The sequence below is a fragment of the Chlorocebus sabaeus genome, chromosome 7, assembly GCF_047675955.1.
Source record: "Chlorocebus sabaeus isolate Y175 chromosome 7, mChlSab1.0.hap1, whole genome shotgun sequence".
Lineage (NCBI taxonomy): Eukaryota > Metazoa > Chordata > Mammalia > Primates > Cercopithecidae > Chlorocebus > Chlorocebus sabaeus.
The window spans coordinates 27,000,872-27,028,528 of record NC_132910.1 but is presented as its reverse complement, the minus strand read 5'-3'; the positions used below and the strand labels follow the sequence as shown (position 1 = coordinate 27,028,528).

The window sequence follows — 27,657 nt, the reverse complement described above, 5'->3', positions numbered from 1 at the left end:
CTGGAATTACATGCGTGAGCCACCGCTCCCGGCCAACTCCAACTCTTAAAAAAAAAAAAAAACCTCAGATACCTGGAGAGGCGGAGAGGCTGGCCAGTAAATAAAGGGAAGCAGGTGGTGGTGGTATCTACAGAAAACGGGAGAGAGGATACCCCATCCCAAGGAAGTAGCAGCTACTGATGTCCTCATTGGTTCCATGTGGAACAGTGAGTCCATTGTTGCCAGACTGTCGTCTTTTTCAAGAGAAACTAGACATCTGGATTTTTGTTGAAATTTCTCAGTTTTATTTTATTTATTTATATATTTTGAGAGGGAGTCTCACTGTGTCACCCAGGCTGGAGCGTCTCGGCTCACTGCAACCTCCGCCTCCCAGGTTCAAGCGATTCTCCTGCCTCAGCCTCCTGAGTAGCTGGGACTGCAGGCGTGTGCCACCATGCTCGTCTAATTTTTGTATTTTTAGTAGAGACAGGGTTTCACCGTATTTGCTAGGCTGGTCTCAAACTCCTGACCTCGTGATCCACCCGCCTTGGCCTCCCAAACTGCTGGAATTACAGGAGTGAGCCACCACGCCTGGCTGAAATTTCTCAATTTTAAAAGCCAGCAATCAGTTCAGAAACCTTTTGAACACTGTGAGGGCTAAACAGAACATTGGAGCTGGGTGTGGCCTGCAGGCTGCCAGTTTGGAACCCCTGCTCTCTAGAAACCCCTTCGGACCCTCCATGACTTTTCCTTTTTTTCTTCATAGCCTGTTATCTAGACTGCCCAACTTCATTCTCCTCATTGATCTAAATACGAGTTCTTACTTGATAAAGATACAATGCAAAGTCTGTTACATGGCATGCTTGGCTTTTCAGCAGCGGTAGAGGCAACTTGAGCAGGGAAAACCAGAATCAGAAAAGAACTGACACCGGGCGCGGTGGCTCACGCCTGTAATCCCAGCACTTTGGGAGGCCAAGGTGGGCGGATCACAAGGTCAGGAGTTCAAGCCAGCCTGACCAATATGGTGAAACCCCGTCTCTACTAAGACTACAAAAATTAGTTGAGTGTGGTGGCCCACGCCTATAATCCCAGCTACTCAGGAGGCTGAGGCAGGAGAACTGCTTGAACCCGGGAGTTGGAGGTTACAGTGAGCCAAGATCGAGCCACTGCACTCCAGCCTGGGCAACAGAGCAAAACTCTGTCTTAAAAAAAAAAAAAAAAGAACTGACAGGTGGTCTAGATACCAAATCCTGAGAGGTCAGCCAAGGCAGAGATCAGATTCTCAATCTACAAGTCCAAGGTTCCAGGAAGCCAGAGCACAAGAGGTTCCTTAACTTACGTTAGAGAGCTAGCATTAGGCAGAGGGCTCTGAAGAACAGAAAGGAACGTAATAGTGACAACACGATTGCTTTTTTGAAAAATAAAATTCTCCAATTATTGAAGGGAAAGAAAAAAGGAAAAGCAGCTAACATTTTTTTGAAAACCTCATATGCATTAGGCATGTCTCAAAGTCATACCTTCAAGTTCTGAGAGGTCAAATAGTTTTACACATGTCAGAGAACTAATAAATGGCAGAGAATTTAGATTTTCACTTCTTTGTGAAAATCACTAAAAATTCTTCTCAATTTGTGCTGCATATTAGAATCACCTGAGGAGTGTGTGCATGTGTGTGTTTAGGTAATGTATCAGTGTATTATATCAATATATAATGTGTCTGGAGTTTGGTTCCTGGAGAGCTTTAAGAAAATTTGTATACCTATGTTGCATCCCATGCCAATTAAATAGAATCTGTAGAGGGAGGACTCGGGCATCAGTAGCTTTCAAAGTTCCCCAGGTGATTTCAATGTGCAACTAAGTTTGGGAATCACTGTATTCATCCCCCAATCCCAGATTCCTGTCGAGCACTGCTCATATAGAGAAGGTAAGCAGTGAGTAATAAATAGGTAGAGGTCGGGGGTGGGGGTAGCGGAATGAAACTCAGGTAATGTGATTTTCATTAGCTTTTTCTTCAAATAAAAATGTACCTTTGGGATGGGCACAGTGGCTCACGCCTGTAATCCCAGTACTTTGGGAGGCCGAGGTGGGAGGATCGCTTGAGGCCAGGAGTTTGAAACCAGTCTGGCCAACATAGTGAGACGCCATCTCTAAAAAATGAATAAATGAAGGCAGTGGCTCACAACGTGTAATCCCAGCACTTTGGGAGGCTGAGGCGGGCGGATCACCTGAGGTCAGGAGTTTGAGACCAGCCTGGCCAACATGGCAAAACCTTGTCTTTACTAAAAATACAAAAATTAGCTGGGCAGGGTGGTGAACACCTGTAATCCCAGCTACTCCGGAGGCTGAGGCAGGAGAATCGCTCGAACCTGGGAGGCACAGGTTGCAGTGAGCAGAGACTGTGCCACTGCACTCCAGCTTGGGTGACAGATCAAGAGTCTGTCTCAAAAAAAAAAAATGAATAAATGAAACAAAATGTACATTTGTACTCATTCTACTGATACTCAGTCTTGGAGTCAGGGGAATAAAAAAGGAGGGACTAGTGAAGGACACTGAGCAATTAAGATTATAAGATAATAGTTTTCCTGTTTTTTTTTTTTTTTAAGTGTACAATTCAATGGTTTTTATACTGTATTCTCAGTGTTGTATTACTATCACCACATTCAATTTTAGGACATTTTTGTCTGCCTGGTATGGTGGCCCACACCTATAATCCTGGCTCTCTGGAAGGCCAAGGCAAGTGGATTGCTTGAGCCCAGGTGATTGAGACCACTCTGGCCAACATGGCAAAACTCTATCTCTACAAAAAATTTGCCATGCATGGTGATGCATACCTGTGGTCCCAGGTACTCAAGAGGCTGAGGTGGGAGGATAATTTGACCATGGGAGGCAGAGGTTACAGTGAGCTGAAATGGTGCCACTGTACTCCAGTGGGGGTGACAGAGTGAGACAAGAACATTTTTGTTACTTCAAAAAGAAACTCCATACCTTTCAACCCTCAGTCCTGCTATCCCTCCACCCACTCATCCCCAACCCTTAAGCAACAGCTAATCTACTTTCTGTCTCTGTAGATTTTCCTATTCTGGACTCTAATGTTGATTTTTTTTTTTTTTTGAGACGGAGTTTTGCTCTTGTTGCCCAGGCTAGAGTGCAATAATGTGGTCTTGGCTCACTGCAACCTCTGCCTTCCGGATTCAAAAGCTATTCTCCTGCCTCAGTCTTCCAAGTAGCTGTGACTACAGGTGCCCACCACCACGCCCGGCTTTTGTATTTTTAGTAGAGACAGGGTTTTGCCATGTTGGCCAGGCTAGTTTCAAACTCCTGATCTCCGGTGATCCGCCCACCGCGGCCTCCCAAAGTGCTGGGATTACAGGTGTGAGCCACTGCGCCTGGCCTCGAATGTTGATTTTTAACCCAGGCAGTTTACTGAAGCAGGACCCGTGATGACCTTTCTTATTTTTATTTTTTACTCTTACTGAAGTATAACATATTTACAGAAAGAAGCATAAACTGTAGGTTTACAGATTAGTAAAAATTGGCAAACTGAACTCTCCCATGTAACCAGCACACAGATCAGGATACCAAACCTTATCTCCACCCCAGAAGCTTCTCTTGTGCCCCACTTCTCACTTTGAAAATCATCAATTTTGCTCCTTTTGAACTTTATACCCATGTAATTATAAAATATATCTTCTTTTGTGTCTCGCGTTTTTTACTCAACATTACGTTTGTGGGATTTATGCATATTATTGCCTGTAGCCAAGACAGTCTTTGATGGTATTAAATTTGCCCCATTCAGAACAAATTATTTGAAAAGGTTTATTGAAACTAAAATTCTTCAGATGATTTATTGAATAAGCCACCTCCCTTGGTCTGTGTAAAAATAATTCGATCCTGAAGAATTTGTTTGGGAATTTAAATTCAGACGACTGGCATCATTGAGGACAAATGGTAGTAACATCTTTTTCTTGCAGAGCTAGTTGTACAAGTCATTAAACTTGAAATTCTTAAAAGAGAATAAGAGTATTAAATTCAAAATGATTTATTAGGAATCACAATAGATTATAAACATTTGACAAATACAGGAGATTGAATTACTTATCTGGGTCTTCTTGGAATATTTTTTTTTTCCGTTGGCATGATTTGGGAACTACTTTTTTTTTTTTTTTTGAGATGAAGTCTTGCTCTGTCTGCCGGGCTGGAGTGCAGTGGCAGATCTTGGCTCACTGCAACCTCCACATCCTGGGTTCAAGCGATTCTCCTGCCTCAGCCTCCCCAGTAGCTGGGATTACAGGCATGCACCACCATGCCTGGCTAATCTTTGTATTTTTAGTAGAGACGGAGTTTTGCCATGTTGGCCAGGCTGGTCTCGAACTCCTGGCCTCAAGTGATCTGCTCACCTCAGCCTCCCAAAGTGCTGGGATGACAGGAGTGAGCCACCATGCCCAGCCTTTGGAAACTGCTTATGATTTTACCTGCCATTAATTTTGTTTTTTTCTCTTTCACATCTTATATCCAATACCATAGACCAACCCCTTTCCTTGCCTAGGAACATTTAATAGGAGGAAAGACTAACAAGTAAACATATAGCTAGGGATGAAGTAGTGTTTTTACACCTACAAGGAAATGTAAGAATATGTCTTCTGAATTATTTATATCAGCAGTCATGGATTGATTGTCATGCTTTTGAAGTACACTATCAAGTACCATATAATTTACTCATCGTTTCCTTAGCAATTCTTCTGTCTGCACACTTACCATTTTCAAGCTAGTGGAATTCTTGCTAAACATGGCAAAGTAGTTTTCACAGAAATCTGTTCCCTGTGGAATTTCTTTTTATGGATCATCCAAGGTTTTTGCCCTTCAGAGTAAAGGACAAGGAGGGTTTTTGTGAATCAGGCCTTACTTAATGTATTTGAACATTCAGGTGCGTTGGAGAGGGTAATGAAAGGGGCAGGGGATGTGGGTTTTGTGCTGTGTCCTCTTCCCCAAAATAAGTCTCAGTTGCTCACAGAGTGGGGTATAAGATCGATATCTTTGATTGAGTCCAACTGGAACATTGAAAACAGAGCATTCAAAGCATTGAAAACAGGCTCTGTGACATTTAAAATACACACAACAAACACAATAGTCATAAATATGCTCCCTTCACTAGATACCACTTCCCTGATGTTGTGCCGAACTTCTATCAATCTTAATGGGGCCCAGGTGTGGTGGCTCATGCCTGTAATCCCAGCATTTTGGGAGGCCGAGGGGGGTAGAACACTTGAGGCCACAAGTTTGAGACCGGCCAGGCTAACATGGTAACACCCAACCTCTATTGAGAAAGAAAAATATTTAAAAATAAACTCTTTGTTCTCTATTAAAAAAAAAAAAGAAAATCTTAAGAAGGAAGACACCAGGTTCAAGAAGACAAAGAAGAGACCATAAGCCAACAAAACGAGACATAGAGTTTTATTAGGCCGTTACTACAGGGGAGGGAGTCCAGTGGCAGCAGGCTGGACAAGATACATGCCTTCCTACAGTTCAGTGGCCATGGGCAGCACAGTGTAACTGCATGGCCCAGTGGCAGCAGGCTGGGCAGGAAAACTGCAGCCACCTGCAAATATTATGCAGTTTATATAGCATTTTCACTTAACACCCTTCTAATAACTTTCACTTGACAACCTTCATTTAACACAAAACTCAGGGCCTCAATTCCCTGTATGGCCCGTGTTCCACAGGACAGGCCAGGGGCTCAGTTGTTTATCATAGACAAGGAGTGTATTTCCAAGTTGGCCACTCCTGGATTCCGTAGCTCAGAGCACACATTGAGGTGCATCTGTCATACAGGGTCATTCTCAGGGCATGGTTAAGTTACTGCTTTTAGGAGTGTTTAGCCTACCTGTGCCCATAAAATTAGCAATGATGTTTAGTCCTCGCATTTGAATTCTCCAAAAATGATTTGAAAAATGGATTCCTAAGCAAATAGGCACAAATCATTCATCAGTTCTACAGGTTTCTGTGACAAGTGTTGTCTCAGCTTCTGCTGTGATTCTTTTAGATCTCACATTTTATAGGAGAGGTCATTAGACCTGTATTAGTTTGTTTTCACACTGATGATAAAGACATACCTGCGACTGGGTTCAGTGAACTTAACAGTTCCACATGGCTGAGGAGATCTCACAATCATGGTGGAAGACAAGGAGGAGCTGATCATGTCTTACATGGATGGCAGAGGGCAAAGACAGAAAGCCTGTGCAGGGAAACTCCTGTTTTTAAAGCCGTCAGATCTTATGAGACTTATTATCACAAGAATAGCATGGAAAAGACCTACCCCCATGATTCAATTATCTCCCAACTGGGTCCCTCCCACAACAGACAGGAATTATGGGAACTACAAGATAGGATTTGGGTAAGGACACAGAGCCAAACCATATCAAGACTCCTGCCAGTTAAAAAAAAACAAAACTGCTTTTATATATGTAGGTATGTATATATGCAAGTATTTAGAGACAAGGGTCTTGCTATGTTGGCTAGGCTGGCATGGAACTCCTAGTCTCAAGCAATCCTTCTGCCTCAGCCTCCTCAAGTGCTGGGATTACAGGCATGAGCCACCATGCCCAGCCAAAAGTACTGCTTTTAAATGCTTTAAATCTCAGTCTAGAGAAAAGTAGGGAGGAAATGCAGACTCTTTATGGCAGTTAAGCCCAGATTTCAAAACGTAATGTCTTTGCTCACCATAGAAATAGGTATTCTATGATGAAAGTGCTTATTTGAACAAATATTTTTGCTAGAATGTATTTTTTTTCCCCTAGGGTTTATTATGTACAGTGGGAAAACTTGAAGAAAAAATTTATTTAAATGCCATTTCCCCTCTTTGTGAGATACCACACTATTGTAAGCCATGCCCTGCTTTAGACTTGATCTAGTGGTAATACTGAACTGATTGTGGTTGCCAGCACATGTCACTGCGGCAGCCGCCCCCCCGCCATCACCCACCCTTTGCTCTTGCTGTTCCTTCTGCCAGGACAGCTATTGTCAACCACTGCACTTCCTTCGCTGACTCATTCTTACACCGCCCACCACCTTCAAGACTCAGCTCAGGTGTCATCTCCTCCAGGAATTTGGAACCTGTAGTTTGACATAATTTCCCCATTTCCTCTGTTCTCACTGTACCCTGTACAAATCTGTCTGAAACCTTATTGTGTTACTGTGATATTAAAATTCTTTTTTGCCTGTGTCTCTTCCATTAGCATATATACTCCTTGAAAGCAAATGATTAATAAGATTAATTACATGACCATCTTTTTGTTTTTCTTTTACTGGCCTTTTTGCAGATTTTAGGTTGAGTTAAATCATCCTTAATGGAAAACATGTACAACTCTGGGAAATGAACGCTATCATTCATTTATTCATTAAAGAAACAATTTAAATGAAGATTCTATCTAACTTTCAGAGTCTTTAAGCACACTGTTAGTGCTGAGCAAATATGGACTGGAATACCCATTTAAAAAATTGTCTCATTCCCTACTTTTGTTCTGTGTGTGTGTGTGTGCACATGTGTGGTGTATGTGCACACAGTTTTCTTCCTTTCTTCCTTCTTCCTTAACTTCGTATTATTCTGTTACACCAGACATTTTTCTTCTAATTTTCAAAGGGCAGTTCCTTGTTTATAATATTTACTGTCACTTTATAGATTTGGTTTCTAAAACTACTCCAGAGGAGACAGTTTATTTCCACTTAGGAACCATGTCTGGAAGCTATGTACCTGTCACCCAATGAAGAGTGATGTCTGGGTTATGACCATATGGTCTAAAAATAATCATGATAGTTTATATATATTTATATGATGCTTTGTGTGTCGGGCCATTTGCTGAAAATCGTGTATGTGACCGTTCTAACTGCAATTGTGCCTTTTTATCAATGAGGAAAGAAACTCAAGGAACTTAGTAACTTGCCTAGCATCATATAGGTTTTAAATACAGAGCTGGGATTAAGAACCAAATACCACCAAATTTTAGGATCCGTGTTTTTTTTTTTTTTTTTTTTTTTTATTTCTTTTGAGATGGAGTTTCGCTCTTGTTGCCCAGGCTGGAGTGCAATGGCGCAATCTCGGCTCACTGCAACCTCTGCCTCCTGGGTTCAAGCGATTTTCCTACCTCAGCCTCCTGAGTAGCTGGGATTACAGGCATGCGCCACCACACCTGGCTAATTTTGTATTTTTAGTAGAGACAGGGTTTCTCCATGTTGGTCAGGTTAGTCTCGAATTCCTGACCTGAGGGGATCCTCCCGTCTTGGCCTCCCAAAGTGCTGGGATTGCAGACTTGAGCCACCACACCCACCCACCCCGCAACGAGACAGAGTCTTGCTCTGTCCCCCAGGTTGGAGTGCAGTGACGTGATGTCGGCTCACTGCAATCTCCCACCTCCCAGGTTCAAGAAATTCTTCTGCCTCAGCCTCCTGAGTAGCTGGGATTACAGACATGCGTCATCATGCCCAGTTAATTTTTGTATTTTTAGTAGAGGCGGGGTTTCACCGTGTTGGCCAGGCTGGTCTCGAACTCCTGACCTCAGGTGATCCACCTCCCTCGGCCTCCCAAAGTGCTGGGATCACAGGCGTGAGCCACCACGCTTGGCTTGTTTTTTTTTTTGTAATTTTTAAAAAAATGTTTATTTTTCAAATAAAATATATATAGATTAATAGGATGTTGCAAAGAAATGTACAGGGAGGTTCTGTGCAACCTTCACCTATCTCTGCCAATATTGATATCCTATATAACTACAGAACAAGATCAAAATCAGTAAATAGTTCAGCATCTCATAGTTATGACAACCTGAGGTCATTGATTAATACAGAATTTTAGTGTAACATGACTTTTTAATAAAAAATAGCATTCTTTATACTATAAAACCTTTACTTTAATAACTTATTACCAGGAAATATATCAAAAAAGAGCATGGTTTAGATAGTTGGTTTTTAACCTTTTAGGACATAGACCCATTTTAGAAGACAATGAAATATGAACCTTTTTAGCAATAAAAAAACATACATGTATACAGAATGTTCATGGTTTCAAAAACATTCCATATACCCACCCCTCCAAAATATGCTTAGGCTTCAGATTAAAAACTCTGGTTTAGCTGGGCACAATGGCGTGTTCCTAGGGAGGCTGAGGTGGGAGGATCACCTGAACCGAGGAGTGAGGCTGTAGTTTGCTTTGCCATGATTATGCTGGTGATTGAATAGCCACTACACTCCAGCCTGAGCAACATAGCCAGATTCTGTCCGCCAAAAACAAAAACAAAAACTTTTAGTATAGAGCAACATTTAAATAAATACATTTACTTAAATCAAGAAACTTGTTAATAATCCTTATTTTTTATTATCTTTTTTTATTTATGATTGTATTTATATATTTATTTATTTATTTATTTATTTATTTTGAGATGGGGTCTCACTCTGTCGCCCAGGCCGGACTACAGTGGTGTGATCTCGGCTCACTGCAACCTCTGCCTCCTGGGTTCAAGCGATTCTTCTGCCTCAGCCTCCTGAGTAGCTGGGACTACAGGCACGTGCCACCATGCCCGGCTAATTTTTTTCTATTTTTAGTAGAGATGGGATTTCACCATATTGGCCAGGCTAGTCTCAAACTCTTGACCTTGTGATCCACCCACCTCGGCCTCCCAAAGTGCTGGGATTATAGACATGAGCCACTGTGCCCGGCCTATTTATGATTTTTAATATCTTTTTCCAGTTCTGCTTATAGCAAAGCTTCCTTCTGGCACCCACTCCCAAACTTCTTATTACTCCTTGAATTACTCATTGAAAGCTCTTGGATTCTCCATAGCTGTTTGTTGCTTAGAGAAAAAAAAATCCTCTGCTTCCAACATTATTGCCCTTACAAATGTATTTTATCTAGGACTGCTTTCTTGTGCACAAAAGGCCTTTGGTCAATAACTTTTGGTTCTCTTGCCCTTTTCGTGTCACCACCATAAACTTGGGTATTTTGCGACATGGCTATGGAGTTAGGGGTCAGCCCCAGCAGTAATCACTGATACCCAGCTAGAAGAAGGGAGATAACTGGGAGCTCCTGTCAGTTCTGAGCCAGACACTAGCAGCCAGGTAATTTACTTCCACAGCCAGGACTCACCTAGGTAGTGAGTCAACAGAGGCATATAGGTCAGAGTGGCAGTCCGGCAGGAGGATATAGATGTTTAAAAAGCCAGGTTTATGATCTAACCAGAATTACAGGTTACATCTTTATTCGTTTTTTGTTTTTTTTTTTTTTTAATTGAGACGGAGTTTCGCTCATTGTCTAGGCTGGAGTGCAATGGCACAATCTCGGCTCACTGCAACTTCCGCCTCCCAGGTTCAAGCGATTCTCCTGCCTCAGCCTCCTGAGTAGCTGGGATTACAGGCACACACCACCACGCCCGGCTAATTTTTGTATTTTTAGTAGAGACAGGGTTTCGCCATGTTGGCCAGGCTGGTCTCAAATTCCTGACCTCAGGTGATCTGCCCGGCCCAGCCTCCCAAAGTGCTGGGATTACAGGTGTGAGCCACTGTGCTCAACCTAGGTCTTTGTTCTGAGGACCATTCCTGCCCTAGTTACAATCTCATGTATGCTTCCTGCTGAGGCAAAGCAGAGAGAAGTATTTTGCTGCCATGGAGCCAGATCCCCCAGTTTTGATAGTCTAGACTCTACAAGGAAGTGGTTACACCTAGAAACGTGTGGGTGGAAAATGAGGGCTGATGCGGACCCTGCATGAGGGACTGTCTGTGTTCTGCTCCAAACTGGCCAAGGTAGAAGAAAGTCACAGTGCTTTCACTGTGTCTATCAGCTGCATGATTTCTTTCTTTTTTATTTTTTGTTTTGTTTTGTTTTGTTTTGTTTGAGACGGAGTCTTGCCCTGTTGCCAGGCTGGAGCGCAGTGGCACAATCTCAGCTCACTGCAACCTCCGCCTCCTGGTTTCAAGCAATTCTCCTGCTTCAGCCTTCCAAGTAGCTGGGACTATAGGCACACGCCACCCACCATGCCCACCTAATTTTTGTATTTTTAGTAGACACGGGGTTTCACTGTGTTGGCCAGGATAGTGTCCATCTCCTGATCTCGTGATCCGCCCACCTTGGCCTCTCAAAGTGCTGGGATTACAGGTGTGAGGCCACCATGCCTGGCCCAGCTGCATGATTTCTTTATGGAGATCTTTCTCCAATGAGAAGTTTCACAACTACCAAGTTTTCTGTCTGCTGATGAAAGCCCTGTATTTTCCATACAGTTGATTTTTCTTTCTTTCTTTCTTTTTTCTGAGACGGAGTCTTGCTCTGTCCCCCAGGCTGGAGTGCAGTGGCGCAATCTCGGCTCACTGCAAGCTCCGCCTCCCAGGTTCACGCCATTCTCCTGCCTCAGCCTCTGGAGTAGCTGGGACTACAGGCGCCTGCCACCATGCCCGGCTAATTTTTTTTTTTTGTATTTTTAGTAGAGATGGAGTTTCACCGTGTTAGCCAGGATGGTCTCCATCTGCTGACTTTGTGATCTGCCCGCCTCGGCCTCCCAAAGTGCTGGGATTACAGGCATGAGCCACGCACCCGGCCAACAGTTTATTAGTTTTAAAGTAGACACCTTTCTGAGTAGTGTGATGAAATATTGCACCCTCCTCTGTCATCCCGCCCAAGATGTGACTCATTCTTGTCCAGTGTATCCATACTGTTTGCTCTGCCCTCTGGTTGGTCATGTCATAACCTTCTCAGTTATCAGATCAACTATCCCAGTTTCCCTGTGTTTGTGTTCAGGTAACCTTTATTTTACTTAATAATGGCCCCAAAGTATAAGAGTAGTGATACTGGCATATTGTTACAATTTTTCTGTCTTTTTTTTTTTTTTTTTTGAGATGGAGTCTCACTCTGTCACCCAGACTGGAGTGCAGTGGTGCGATCTCGACTCACTGCAACCTCTGCCTCCTGGGTTCAAGCCATTCTCCTGCCTCAGCCTACCAAGTAGCTGGGACTACAGGCACCCACCACCATGCCCTGCTAATTTTTGTATTTTCACTAGAGCAGGGTTTTCACTTTGTTGGTCAGGCTGGTCTTGAACTCTTGACCTCAGATTATCCACCTGCCTCAGCCTCCTAAAGTGCTGGGATTACAAGGGTGAGCCACCACGCCTGGCCTGTTATAATTTTTCTATTTTATCATTAGTAATTGTTAATCTCTTACTGTGCCTAATGTATAAACTTTATCGTAGGTATGTATGTGTAGGAAAAAACATAGTATATATAGAGTTTGGTATTATCTGGTATTTCAGGCATCCACTGAGGGTCTTGGAATGTATCCTCTGCAGATAAGGGGGGACTACTATACATCCTTTTCCTCCTCCTTCTGAATTTGACTATATTTATTTATTTTTGAGACTGAGTCTCGTTGTTTCACCCAGGCTGGAGTGCAGTGGTGTGATCTCGGCTCACTGCAACCTCTGCCTCCCAGGTTCAAGCGATTCTCCTGCCTCAGCCTCCCGAGTAGCTGGGACTACAGGCGCGTGCCACCACGCCCGGCTAATTTTTGTATTTTTAATAGAGACGGGGTTTCACCATGTTGGCCAGGCCGGTCTCGAACTTCTGACCTCAGGTGATCCACCCACCTTGGCCTCCCAAAGTGCTGGGATTACACCACTTTGGGAGGCCAAGGTGAGCCACCACGCCTGGCTGAATTTAACTATATTTAAGAGAAAGACTTAGGCCACAGTTTCTTATTTACTTATTTATTTTTGAGATGGAGTCTTGCTTTGTCGCCAGGGTGGAGTGCAGTGGCATGATCTCAGCTCAGTGCAATCTCTGCCTCCTGGGTTCAAGCTATTATCCTGCCTCAGCCTCCCGAGTAGCTGGGACTACAAACATGCCCACACCCAGCTAATTTTTGTATTTTTAGTAGAGATGGGGTTTCACCATGTTGGCCAGGATGGTCTCGATTTCTTGACCTTGTGATCCGCCAGCCTCAGCCTCCCAAAGTGTTGGGATTACAGGCGAGAGCCACTGTGCCTGGCTAGGCCACAGTTTCTTTACACTGCCAAACAACCAAGTATTTGTCCCAAGAGGAGAGTGGGGAATGGAAGGATGGATGGGAAACCTGGCTAGCTGTCTATGAAGTTGTGTGGCATTGTGTTGGGGTCCCCTGATGTTGAAGGTTTGCCTCAGTTTTGTTTTTTTTTTTTTTTAGAGATGGAGTCTCACTCTTGCCCAGGCTGGAGTGCAGTGGCACGATCTTGGCTCACTGTAAGCTCTGCCTCCCGGGTTCAGGCCATTCTCCTGCCTCAGCCTCCTGAGTAGCTGGGACTACAGGCGCCCGCCACCACGCCTGGCTAATTTTTGTATTTCTAGTAGAGACAGGGTTTCACCGTGTTAGCCAAGATGGTCTCGATCTTCTGACCTTGTGATCCGTCCGCCTCAGCCTCCCAAAGTGCTGGGATTACAGGAGTGAGCCACCACGCCTGGCCGGTTTGCCTCGGTTTTGTAACAGGAATCATGCACATATACACACTTTGCCAGAAAGTATGCTAAATGCCACAAAGAATCTTTAGAACAACCCTAAGCAGGCTGTTTATCCACTGAGGAAAGTCAAGGTCAGAGAAATGAACTAACCTGACTAGTGTCACAGAAGTAGTTAGTGAAGAAAATGCGATATGATCCCATGTGTTTCATGCTTCTATATTTAAGTGGAGGATTTGCTCCTCAGCCCTGACTTCTCTCAGTACAACATCCTATCCCCGCTCAGAAGGAAATCTGTCTCTGACACACTCTTTTATATTAACTTAATCTATAAGAGACTGATGAACAAATCACAGGAATTCCATTTCACAAAGGGATATGCCATCCAAAGACATAGAATATCTGCTGCTCAGGCCCCCTTCTCCGTGTCACAGTGCTTAGTGAGCATTAAATCAAAGAGGAGAGAATTGGATAACCTTGTGGCGTCTCATATCCAGACTGTAGGCTTGAAGAATTAAACACACCCTGCAGCCCATTGAGGGCTAGAATATTCCTGCCTGACAAATCTAGTCTATCTTGGACAGTGTGACATAAACACTAGTGAAACAGTTCCTCTTTTCAAAGTCATTTTCTGGATTCCAGGCGACTCAGGGCAAATGCCTCCTCCTTCATATATGTTATCTTTAGTTCTGCTTTCTAGGATTATTGTATCTCTTAAAAGCACCTCACTCACTCAGCCTAAGGTGCTTTTAGCTGGCATCATTGCTTCATGAGTGTTAAATGGAATCTGTTAGAATTCACAAATTCAGGGTGGGTTACTTTCATAATCGATAATCTGATTCTTTGTATGTTGATTTTTTTTATGAGATTGTTGCCTCTAAATTCTGAAGAAGTGACTTTCTTAGAACTTGCAACCTTTATTCTCTCAAACTTGGGTAGCATGTAGAATCTCCTCTACTTAAAGACTTTCATAGGTATGATCAAGACAAGTTACATAGCTAAAATCTACCACCTATAGCAGTCATTCATATTGTGATATTTTGTACTTAATCACACAGATTGGCAGGCCATTTCATGCACTTTTCTGGATGTGAGACGTATTTCACACACTCACAATGATTGGAGAGGAAAACACTCCTTTATACCCTAACCTGTCCAAGCCTCACAAAGAGATAATGGCTGGAAAGATTGCAGGGAGAAATTAACATTTGATTCTTTCTTTAGGTCATAATAGGCTTTCTCCTCTCTTGCTCTAAAATGAATGGATTCATCCTACTCATGGGAGTAGGTTTCTCTGTGCATTAAAAAGCTTTGTAAAGGAGCCAGTTGCACCAAGAGAGAGCCCTGGGATTCTCAAGTAACATGTTTTCAATCAGTAAGTCTTGTTCAAAGACTATAAAAGTTCATCATTTAGCAGTAGGACATGGTGTAGTGGCATGAGTCAGAGGAACTCTGGGCTCTCTTTCTAAATTGGCCATTTTTAGCCTTGTGCAGCTTGCCTACTTTGTGAATTGCTTGTGAAATTGAAATGAGATAATGTGTTTGAAAGTGTTTTGAAAACTGTAAAATGCTATACAAATGTAAGTTGTTACGCCAGAACAAAGCAGTGGGCAGTCAGTGAAAAAGGAATCAGTTGAAAGCAATTGGTGCATATACTTTTTCAAGAACCAAACATTAAGTGCTGATGTTTGTTGAACACTTACCATGTGCCAGGCACTGTTAAAATGTTTTGCATGTATTGTCTAAACCTTCCAGTACCTAATAAGGTAGATATTATTATTGTCCCCATTTTACAGATGAGAAACACTGAGGCACATAAAAGTGAAGCATCCTGCCTATAGTGATACACCTAGTAAGTGATGAGATAAAGCTGGGATTCAAATCCAGACAGTGTGGTTCTGAAGCCCAGACTCTTTTTTTTTTTTTTTTGGAAATGGGGTCTTATTATATCGCCCAGGCTGAACTCAAACTCCTGGGTTCAAGTGATCCTCCTGCTTCGGCTTCCTAAGTAGTGGAGACAGTAGGCATACCCCATTGTGCCCAGCCAGACTTTTTAAATACTACACTGTTGGCAGCATTATCATTTGTTTTAGTCTATTTGGGCTGCTATAACAAAATACCTTTAGGTAAAGTGTGGTGGCTTATGCCCGTAATCTCAACGCTTTGGGAGGCTGAGGCAGGAGGATGACCTGAGGCCACGCAATCAAGACCAGACTGGGCAACATAACACATAATTTACACACACACACACACACAAGCTGGGCATGGTAGTGCACACCTGTGGTCCCAGCTACTCAGGAGGCTGAGAAGTCAAGGCTGCAATGAGCCGTAATTGCACCATTGCACTCCATCCAGGTGACAAAGCAAGAACCTGTCTCAAACAACAACAACAACAACAACAAAATCACCCTTCGACTGGGTAACTTATAAACAACAGAAACTTACTGCTTATAGTTCTAAAGGCTGAGAAGTTCAAGATCAAACTGCCAGCCCTAGTGAGGGCTTGCTCTGCTTCGAAGATGGTGCCTTCTTGCTGTGTTCTCACATGGTGAAAGGGGCAAAGCACAAAAGAGACTAATGAACTCCCTCAATCCCCATTTATAAGGGCACAAATTCCATTCATGAAGGTGAGGCCCTCATGACCTAGTTGCCACCTGAAGGTCCCACCCACCTTTTAATACTTCTGCATTGGAGATTAAGTTTCAACATGAATTTTGGAGGGGCACAAACATTCAAATCATAGCATCATCCTTCCTCACTGAATTAGTGATGGGGCCAAGACATTTGTTATGCATGCCTTAAAAGTTTAAAAACATGGTGAGTAAAGATACAAGAAAAATGCGTTTCCCTTAAGGACTTGGATTTTATTCCCTTCCAATACTTGGTCTTCATAAACTTTATTTATGTGGGGTGTGTGACCCCTAAACATGCATGTAGTCATCTCTTTTTTTTTTTTTTTTTTGGAGACAGAGTCTCACTCTGTTGCCCAGGCTGGAGTGAAGTGGCATGATCTCAGCTTACCACAACCTCCGCCTCCTAGGTTCAAGCGATTCTCCTGCCTCAGCCTCCTGAGTAGCTGGGACTACAGGTGCGCACCACCATGCCTGGCTAATTTTTGTATTTTTAGTAGAGACAGGGTTTCACTGTGTTAGCCAGGCTGGTCTCGAACTCCTGACCTTGTAAGCCACCTACCCAGGCCTTCCAAAGTGCTGGGGTTACAGGCGTGAACCACCGTGCCCAGGCGCATGTAGTCATCTCTTATACACCTACTTCATCAGCAAAAGTGGTGATAATGAACTTGGTTGATCTTTTAGTATTCAGTAAAGTTGAGAATGGTCAAATGAAAGGGTGTAGAGGAAAAGTTTTATAATTTCAAATGTCTTATCTTATTCGAATACTTATCTAAGTATTTTATGCTGAAGTTTATAATAAAAATCAGGAATCAGATAATACAATTCTAGCAATTTTACTCTTAAAAATTCACCTGCTAATGGTGATTGGGTCTGATTCATTTACTTTGATTTTTCACAGTGTTTTGATAAAGGTTCACATTAAAGGCCTTGGGGTGATAATGTGATAAGAATGTCAAAGGAAGAGCTGGCCGGGGTGGTGTGAGAAAACCAGTGGTAAGAAAAGAAATGGAATAGGTAAGGACTAGATCAGGTAGGCCTTATAGGCCATGGTAAGGACCTGAGATTTTATGTTGCCTTTTAAAGGTTTTGGGATCATCTCAATTTTAACTATGAAAGATCTGGCTGCTGTGAGGGGAATAGACTGTAGTGGAATAAGAGTGGAAGCATTGAGGCCAAGTAGAAAGCTACTGCAATAGGCAATGGTGGCCTGGACTACTATAGTAGCAGTAACAGTGATGCAAAGTATTTAATCCAGAATAAATATTGAAGGTAGAGGGAACAGAAATGTATTGACAATTTGGCAAGGTGGGTGGATCACTTGAGGTCGAGTTCGAGACCAACCTAGCCAATATGGTGAAACCTCATCTCTACTAAAAGTAGAAAAATTAGATGGGTGTGGTAGCGCATGCCTGTAGTTCTAGCCACTTGGGAGGCCAAGGCAGGAGAATGGCTTGAACCTGGGAGGTGGAGGTTGCAGTCAGCCCAGATCATGCCATTGCACTCCAGCCTGGATGACAGAGGGAGACTCCATCTCAAAAAGAAATTTATTGACAATTGACTGTCAATAAATTGGTGTGAGAAAAAGAGATTTTTGGCCTGAACCACTGAATGAATACAGTTCACACTGGTCTCCCTGCCTAGTCTATAGGTGGTGGGCATTGCTTCATGGAGGCTATGTTGAGAGGCAGGGAGATTAGGAGGCCACTGCAGTCTTCCTGGGAAGAGGAAGGGGCCTGAACCTGGGCAGAGGCTATTTGTATAGAGAGATGTTTATGAGGTAAAAATCGCCAGTTGGAATAGGTTAGAGATATTTACTTAACATTGAAGATCGCTGAATCTTTTTTCCCATTAACTCCACTTATTGGTGGTCTACTCAAGAGCAGGGTTACCTGAGGGCTGTTTCTGTGTAGCCCTAGAGCTAAACTAAAAATGTTTCTTAAATTTTTAAAGGATGAGAGAGAGAGAGGAATATGCAACAGAAACCGTACGTGGTACTCAAAACCAAAAATACTATCTAATCCTTCCCTTATCAAACCGTTTGCCTACCTTTGCCCTAGGTGTGTGTTTGTTTGTTTGAGACGGAGTTTTCGCTCTTGTTGCCCAGGCTGGAGTGCAATAGCGCCATCTCGGCTCACCGCAATCTCCGCCTCCTGGGTTCAAGCGATTCTCCTGCCTCAGCCTCTCCAGTAGCTGGGATTGCAGGCATGCACCACCACACCCCGTTAATTTTGTATTTTCAGTATAGACGCGCTTTCTCCATGTTGGTCAGGCTGGTCTCAAACTCCCGACCGCAGGTGATCTGCCCCCCCAGGCCTCCCAAAGTGCTAGGATTACAGGCGTGAGCCGCCGCGCCCGGCCTAGATCAGTGGTTTTTAAAGTGTGGCTCCTAGAGCAGCAGTAGCACCATCAGCTGAGAACTTCTTAGAAGTGCAAATTCTCGGGCCTCTGTTGAATCAAAAACTTAGGGAGTGGGGCCCAACAATCTGTTTTAACAAGCCCTGCAGGTGATTTCGGTGCACATTAAGGTCTGAGAACCTGCTCTAGAGAAAGTTTTGCACCTCTGCAGCATGATACATGGTGAACAATATTTATAACAGCATTGCATAGAAGAGCTCCAAACCGGAAACACTTGCTTAGTCAGCACTAGGGCAGATAAGTAAATTGCGGCAATTACTAGTAAAATGGGAGTATTCTATAGTTTGCCTAAGGGTATGGGCTGTGGAGGCAGATTGCCTGTGTTTGCATCCCAGCTCCAGTGAATAGTAGCCGCGTAGTCCTGGGTAAATTACTTGACCTCTCCAAGCCTCAGTTTCCTCATCTGTAAAATCGGCATAAAAATAGCAACTACTGGCCAGGCTCGGTGGCTCAAGCCTGTAATCCCAGCACTTTGGGAGGCCGAGACGGGCGGATCACGAGGTCAGGAGATCGATACCATCCTGGCTAACACGGTGAAATCCCGTCTCTACTAAAAAATACATAAAACTAGCCGGGCGAGGTGGCGGGCGCCTGTAGGCCCAGCTACTCAGGAGGCTGGGGCAGGAGAATGGTGTGAACCTCGGAGGCGGAGCTTCAGTGAGCTGAGATCCGGCCACTGAACTCCAGCCTGGGCGACAGAGCGAGACTCCGTTTCAAAAAAAAAAAAAAAGCAACTACTGGCCAGGTGCGGTGCTCACGCCTGTAATCAGCACTTTGGGAGGCCGAGGTGGGCGGATCACGAGGTCAGGTGTGTTCCAGACAGCCTGGCCAACATAGTGAAACCTCGTCTCTACTAAAAATATAAAAATTGGCTGGGTGTGGTGGCACGCGCCTGTAGTCCCAGCTACTAGGGAGGCTGAGGCAGGCGAATCACTTGAACTCGGCAGGCGGAGGTTGCAGTGAGCCGAGACCATGCCATTGCACTCCAGCCTGGGCGACAGAGACTCCGTCTAAAAAACAAAAAAAGGAACTAGTTCACAGGGTTACTGTGAGCCTTAGAAGGCTGTGTAATTACAAGAATGGCTGGTATATAAGCCCAGTATATTAAAGGACAGCCAGCATGTATTTTGATGCTTTAAGGAAAAACATCAGGTTTATTTCATTAAAGTGATGGTCTGCCCAAATATTTTGCATATAACAATATCTTTAAGCAGTCTAAAGGTAAAGATATTGTAGACTTTGGAGGCCCTAATGTTGGCATTGCCTCTGCCAATAATTAAGGTATTTGACATATTGTCTTCACGTGCCAAATACCTTAAAAATGCCCTTATAGGACTGCGAAGAAAACTGATGAAATGTATATGCCTGCGTCCACCATGTTTAGTTCGAAAGCATTCATTAATGTATTTTTTCCTTTCCATTTCTTTGAACATTTTCTCAGTCTTTCATTCCAAAATTCCTGTGCTATCTCGGTATTCTCTGAAAACACTGCCAGACCTAAGATGCAAAGTGTCTTCCTTGACTACAAGATTTGGCTTGGCTTTTTCCATGAAACAAGGTCACCAGTGTCTCACCCTGGGGGCAAGTCTGGGCTTAGAGCTAGAATAGGACTGTAATCCTGATATTTCAGGCCTTTCAGCTTTAGTATGTAAAATGCTTTAGTATGTATTGATATTTAGCCATGCCTAAATTCGTAACAAGCACACAAAGAAATAATCTTTTCCCCCTCTGTAAAGCCCACGTCATATTCTTCCTTTACTGCAGGGCCTCTTGGTGGGGCTTAAAACCTAGGATGGGTTAAACAAACAATGTAGGTGAGTTTAGTGTGCAAACAGCTGAAATCACCGGCTGCATTTTAAGCTCGTCTACAGCAGAACCTGCAGACACCTAGTTCAGAGAGATTACTAAATTCCCTCCTTCCCATTAATAAAAGGGACCAGAGTATCAGTCTACAAAAGACTGCGTTGCTGCGAACCAGCTCTCGCTTGCGCGATCAGGAAGAAGGGCGGCAAGGCTGGAGCCTCGGTGCAGGAGAAAGGCAGCCTGCTTGTGACGTCAAGTCAGCGGACTCTTATCTTGGCTTTAGGCCGGTTCCGGTTCCCCGGCTTTCCGGGCGCGAGCGTGTGCGAGCGCGGCAGCGTACTGCGCGTGCTCCGCAGAGGGACACGGGAAGGTTGGGTCCGGTTCGGGAGGAGATGCGTGATTGGCTGACGCTGTGCTCGGGGGTTCCCTGGCCCTTTCGGCAGGGGTAAAACAATAAGAGGGGGCGGTGGCAAAGGGGGCGGGACGTCCCTGGTCCTTGTCGCTCGTCGCAGCGCCTGGCGCCCGGGAAGAGGTGGTTGTGAAGCAGACGAACTCGCGGCTCTCCGGCTTCCGAGGCTTCCGAGTTGTCGGAGGAAGGGGGCGGCGAGCAAGAAGAACCCGCCGCACCCGGTCCTCAGCGACTCTTCTGACCTCCGCGCGACGTACCCGCCGGCGCCGTTGGCTGGAGGTGTGTACGGGGGCCGGGAGGGGAGGTCGGTGTGGTGGTCGGAAAGGGACATTTTCTTCGCACTTCGCGGCGCGAGGTAATCGTCCGGTGTGTGAGCCCGGGAGCCGGAGGTGTAGCGGCAGAGACATTGTTCTTGCCGGCTCCCTACGCTGCCGTGTGTGCGTGAGAGAAGACCAGTCTTTCCTCTAGGTGAGGGGTGGGAGGCCGCCTGGGAAGGGAGGTGACCCGCGAGCGTCTTGCGTGCAGAGAGCTCCGAGGGCACAGGTGGGGTTGAGGTTTGTTGGGGATGAGGTGGCGAAGTAGGGGGGCACGCAGCAGCTCCCGAAGGCGCGCTGATGGAAGCTTAATACAGGAAGTGTGGGAGTAGGCTTTCTGGAGGGGATGTTTTAGGGTGGGTAGCCCACCGTTCCTGTTTCCGAATCGTTTTCGGCTCTTATTCCCTGTTCCTTCGGAGCGGGGAGGCCGTCGCCGCCCCGCCCGTGGGGGAGGGGAAAAGAGGTTTTGTCGGCGGAGGCAGAAGCGACGCAGATGCGAAAGTAGCGGCCTCCGGGCACCATTTCTGTGCACGGAAACAGAATCCGTGTTTGAAGGCAGCCGCCGCTTGGCTTACCCAGTACCTAGTGTTCCGTAGTCTGTGACCAGCCTCCTCCTCCCCGCCACCGCGGGTTTAATCCGAACGTGTTCGGATACTGGAACTGTAACGTGCGCCTTCTTCGTCCCCCTCTCATGCAGACGATCCCTTATTGACCCGGGAATGACTTTTGAGGGATGGGTTCCCGCTTTTTTGGGGGTGGGGGGACAGAAAGGAACATAAACTTCCCTAGATTGTGTTGATTTTGTTTGTGGAATCTGATAGAATTTTCCCTGCGTCTCTAAAAGCAGATTTCTTAAGATGGCCCTGTGCGGCTTTGGGGCGAATATAGATTTTCGTCTACAATTTCCTGCATAGAACAGTTTTTTTCCCGAGACATACTTAATGTTGTAACGGATTTGGTGGGGGGTGGGGGAGTGCCTTTTCCTTCCTAACAACAAAAAAGGCACGTGCACTTTTAGCTGGAATAGTAAAGTTGTCCTTTTCTTCCCCTATGATTGTTGTGGGATATTAACTTGGATTAAGATACTGTGGTTTTAGGTTCAAGGCTCCGTACCTTGTTCTAGTCTTTCAAACGTTAGCGTTGCAGGTACCTGGATCTAGGAACCATTAACTGCCGTTAAGAGAGCCCCGGTGTACTAGAGTGGGAGATGATGGCAATTCTTCTCCAGCTCCATATTTGGCAGTTAATATAGCCTTAGGCATGTGAACAAAGTTTCTAAGTAAACTTTTGGCCCTGTTAGGATCCAGTGGTCCTTTTGATAATCCAAGATTCCTGGTCTTAGGAGATACACGGTACGAGGCGTTTGAACCTCTTAGGATTGAATTACTGTTTCTTTAGCAGTAGTTACATTTTTCTTAAATTTTTAAGATTACTCATATGGACCTTTATGTTATGATTTAATCTTTACAAACTAACTCTGAAAAGCAGTCAAGGAATTGTAGGAATAATAAGGACCTAGAATGAATTGCTTACTAAGATCTCAGATTGATATTCAGGGTCGAAATATTAGTAATAGTGAAAAAACATCAAGAGTGAGCCAGAATGCTTGTGGGATGGATGGGGATAAAAATTAAAAGGTAAAGAAGAAAACACGTTATTTGATAATTTCGTGGAGTAACTAACTTAACTGTTCAGTTAGCAGCTAAGCAGTTGATTTGTCAGCAGGCAACTCCTGGTTTGAAGAAAGTGTTGGCACTGCCTCTTTAGATTCTGAAAACTTCCCTTCCTTATCCTGCAAAATTATCGCTGTTTATTACCCATAATTAGGATTTAACATTTTCCCCCTCGATTGCTTTGAAGAGACTTTCCACATATTTTGAGTGAATATGGAGACAGTGAATGAGTCCTTTTCAATGTTGATTTTGAAAGGCAAAAACTAAAGTGTTGCGTCTGGACTTAAATTCAGTAGGATTTAATGGACAAACATGACTTAGTTACTCTCCACTGGTAGACACTTGTTTTATATCCGATAGAATAAATTGGTCCAACTCCCTAGCCTACCTTCAGAAGCAGTAGAATTAGTTTCTTGACTGTTGTGTTTCCACTTACTTTTATCTTCTAATTTCCAAGTATTTTACCCTATCTTGAAACCATAGGTGTATTAAAAATGATTCTTGGATTTTCTGTTACTGCCCTGCCATATTCCTTTGCTTTTCACTCTTCTCAACAGTTTCACGTGAGCTAACAATTGCTTGTTTAAAATTAATTTTTTGTATTGTTGGAAGAGCTGGCTGCTCTTCCAAAGCGGTTGTTCCTAACCAAAATGTAGTGAAAACATCACTAGAGTCAGGAGACTTGATTTCGAGTCCTCTTTTTTTTTTTTTTTTACTGTAACTGGGGGACCCCAAACACCTTTCCTTAGGCTCTCTAAACATCCTTTTCTGTAAATAAAGATAATGCCCTATCTATTTTAAAGACACAAAGGAAAATAGTAGGTTACTTGTTAAACGTTACAACATAGTATAAATACATGCTTTATTTTTGTGGACAGCAAGCATTTCCATTTCTTAATGCTTGGTCACTTTTAATAGCTTCTGAGTTTCAAAACTAGCTTCCCTCAACTTCTGAGGACAACAGAAAACAAAAAAATCTTTGGAGCGTGAGTAAGGGATTTAGTCTATAACTTACTTTTATTATCTATTTGTACCACTATGATTCTTAGATCTTTGTGAAGCTTTCATTCAATGGTGTGCCACGAAAGATTGAAGATCATTTCTTTAAAAAGGTATAGTGTTCCTTAGATTGTTCAAGTTACTTTAAGCAAAGACCATCTGGAATTTCAGAAAGTTCCAGTATTAATATGCATTTAGCTGTTGCAAATGGATATAGTCCATGGTTCAATTAAAATAAATAAACCTGACTAGTTTGAGCCCAGCTATGAATGAGGGACTCCAGAGGGGAAAGGGGTAAGTATCCTATAGTGGAGATAAGCTGTGTTTTAGCACCCACATAACCTTTGGTAACACGATGTGGTAAAGAGAACTGCATCCTACTACTAGAGGTCTTATTCTTTTTATAATAACTAATACCAAGTACATACAACTCAGCTCACTGCAACCTCTGCCCCCTGGGTTCAAGCAATTCTCCTGCTTCAGCCTCCCCAGTTGCTGGGATTACAGGCGCCTGCCACCACACCCAGCTAACTTTTTTCTATTTTTAGTAGAGAGGGGTTTCTCCATGTTGGTCAGGCTGGTCTCGAACTTCTGACCTCAGGTGATCCACCCATCTCAGCCTCCCAAAGTGCTAGAATTACAGGCGTGAGCCACCGCGCCTGGCCTCTTTTTCCTTTTGTAGTTTCTGTTACATACAGAGTAGCCATAAAATAAATGTTGAAATGAATTTATTTTGTCTAACCCATTGACTCAGCTTGTGGATGGGAATGAATGAAGTAAGACAAAGGCCCAGAGAATGAAATTGCAGAGAATAATAACAGGTGATTAAAATATTTGTATGGAATTTGATACAGGAATGAGAAAGTATATAGTAGGAGATGAATTTGAAAGGTTGGTTATGACCTTGAATGTCAGACTGGATTTCTGTATAGGGCCTTAGATGCCAAACTGAATGCAGGTGTTTGGATTTTACTGTGTACTACACATGATACAAGGGCTTGAACGACTTTTGAAGAATAACTAAAAGGTCTGAACAGTGGGAGTGTAAAGGAGGGCACAAATTCCAGCTTCTGAGTTGTAAGGATTTCACAGTTTAAGTGGCAAAGCTAAAGGAGGAGAGAAAATCATGACTGAGCTTTCAAGTTGAGAAGGTTATGACACTTTTAACAGAAATAAGGAAATAGCTTTCTTTGGTGCATGTGTGTGTTGGGACACATGTAGGTCATGTCTAGGTATTCAGTATGTGGTGACGAATGTAAAATTTGAACTTATGGTGTAGACTAGATACACATTTAGGTAGACATGAGACCGGAAGCTGAAATTGCCAGGTTAGAAGACAGAACCTTGAGAACTTCTGCGTTTTGATGAGAAGGAAAATTTGCCTTATAGAACTCTAGAAGATTTGGAGGAGGTAGTCAACATTGATAGTGCAGATGGGTGGAGGACTGAGAAGTCATTCATTGTTGAGAAGAATTGTGATGTTTCCAGAGAATTGCATTCATGGGAGAGCTGAGTTATAATTTGAAAGGGGAATAGAGAGAAGATGAAGACAGGCGTACAATTAGTAACTTAGGGCAGAGTATGATCAATAAACTGCCATGATAAAGGCCAAAAGTACTTTAAGAGTTAATAGCAAAGAGTTATATTCTGTTGAGGAATTCAGTGGAAGTAGAAAGATTTTCAAGGGGACAGGATTTCTGCTGGGCCCAGATAAATGCATAGGGTTTCAGTCGTTGCAGATAGGAAGGTGTGGGATGAGTATTGGAGAAGTCAAAAGTCCTGCTTCTTGTTAACAGACTTTTAGGATCTTAGGTAGTGTTGGAATGGCCTAATTATATTTTTTTGGATCTATGAACTCCCTTACTATGTTTGTGCCAAATCATTCAGTTAGTCTCTGGAATACCTGTAGTGACTGACTACTTGTTAAGTAGCTCTATTTGACATTTGGACAACTCACGTTATTTTTGAGTTATGTTGAACCCAAATCTACCTTCTTATAATTTCCATTCACTATATTCAATTAGAATTTTCAACTCATTTTAGATATTACATCTAAATTAATGTAGCCTGAGATTGATTGTTTTGGAGACAGCCCCATTATACCAGTGATTCACTGAACTTTAAATGGTAAACAAAAAACCTAAATGTTTCTTACCTAAAAGGTGACATTTTAATCAAAGTTTGAGGAAAGGAGAGTGATAACTTTGGGTTTTTTTTTTTTTTCCATTATTTTGAAACTGAGGAAATATAAATACATTGTAGGATAATGAAGCTTAGTGTGACTTTCTTTTGTAATCTGAATGTATGTCTACCAGTTCTCCACTCCCTCTCATTGTATATTATTTACAATGTTCCACTCCTTCTCAATGTCTGTTATTAACAGATTCAGAAAATACAGGTGACAGAGCAATTTTCTGTGACAGCTGACGTACATGTGCTTCAGGAATTAGTCTAGGCAAATGCAGAGGAAACGTTTTAAGAAACAGGAATGAATAAAATATTCTGATGAAGATTCACAGGGATTTTAGGTGCAGTAGGCAGAGTTGGAGAGTAGAATGCCTCTAAACTATGCTGGATAATGTTTTCGGGTTCTGTTTTTTTTTTTGAGACAGTTTCACTCTTACTGCCCAGGCTGAAGTGCAATGGTGTGATCTCTGCTCACTGCAGCCTTTGCTTCTGGGTTCAAGCAATTCTACTGCCTCCGCCTCCTGAGTAACTGGGACTACAGGCACGTGCCACCATGCCCGGCTAATTTTTTGTATTTTTAGTAGAGACGAGGTTTCACTGTGTTAACCAGGATGATCTCGATCTCCTTACCTGGTGATCCGCCTGCCTTGGCCTCCCAAAGTGCTGGGAAGTAGGCATGAGCCACTGTACCTGGGCTTAGATTATGTTTTCATTTGAACAGGTAAAAGACGGATTTGTTCATGAGAGGCTTTGTCTGTGTATAGAGCTAATGTAACAGAGAAAATCTTACATTGTGCATTCCTGTGTGAGATTCTCCACATTTTCAGGTGTCATTGGAAAAGTGGGGTGTGATACATTGTATTTAACTTTTTCTAAAAAGATTATTAGGTGAGGCTAACAACCACCTTATTGAAGATGGTGATTATCTTTGAAGGTGCTGATCTAACAACTTTCTGAGGATTTCTTTTTGTATATAAGTATCCTTTAATCTTGGCTTTTTTTTTTTTTTTTTTTTTTTTCTTCAAACAAACAGGGTCTCACTCCTGTTACCTAGGTTTGAGTGCGGTGGTGCCATCTTGGCTCGCTGCAGCCTCGACTTCCTGGGCTTAGGCATTCCTCCCACCTCTGCTTCCTGAGTAGCTGGAGCTACACTTGTGCACTACCACGCCTGGCTAATTTTTTGTATTTTTTAGTAGAGACGGGGTTTTGCCATGTTGCCTGGGCTGGTCTCAAACACCTGAGCTCAAACGATTCACACACATTGACCTCCCAAAATATTGGGGTTACAGGTGTGAACCACTGCACCAGGCCTCCTTGGCTATCTTTATAGAACTGTGTAGTCTTGTAGGCTTGGCGAGGGATTGCTTCTCAATTTGTAAATTAGGAAATCGAGATCCAGTAAGGTCATGACTTTTTCATGGCCATAGATAGATAAGATAGTCGAAACCTTTTACTCACTCCCATGTTCAGAATTTTGTTTCATTTTGTTAACTTTTTTTAAGAAATGGAAGGTCCCAGATCTAGAAATGGATTACCTGTAAGGTGCTTTGCTATGAAGAAAAAAATGGCACAATTCTTTCTTCTTGTAATCACTTTTATTCTGAATGTGTAATTTGACTTTTTTCCTTTTTCTCAACCTTCTTACATACACTGACGGTGCATGAATTATAAACGTGAACTTTATATTACTTACTCAATTTTCATAGTCTTATTTCCTGCAACTACCCAAACGTTTGATGGTTGATCTCTAGTAATCATTTTCTGCTTGATTTCTATCAATTATATTTTGG

The 27,657-nt window shown here is 43.3% G+C and overlaps 1 protein-coding gene across 4 annotated transcripts in view; it reads left to right on the top strand.

The window, feature by feature from the left end:
* The window catches only part of G3BP2 (G3BP stress granule assembly factor 2), a 91,843-nt gene that overhangs the window by 40,669 nt on the left and 23,517 nt on the right, over window positions 1-27,657 (top strand). The window contains exon 1 of one of the 4 annotated variants that reach the window (XM_007998921.3): window positions 20,619-20,973. The exons of 1 other annotated variant lie outside the window; for it this stretch is intronic. The gene's annotated coding sequence lies outside the window, so the exon portion shown is untranslated. Of the gene's footprint in view, window positions 1-20,618; window positions 20,974-21,038; window positions 21,163-27,657 lie in introns of those variants that run through there. 2 more of the 4 variants (XM_007998922.3, XM_073017411.1) reach the window with 2 other exon arrangements.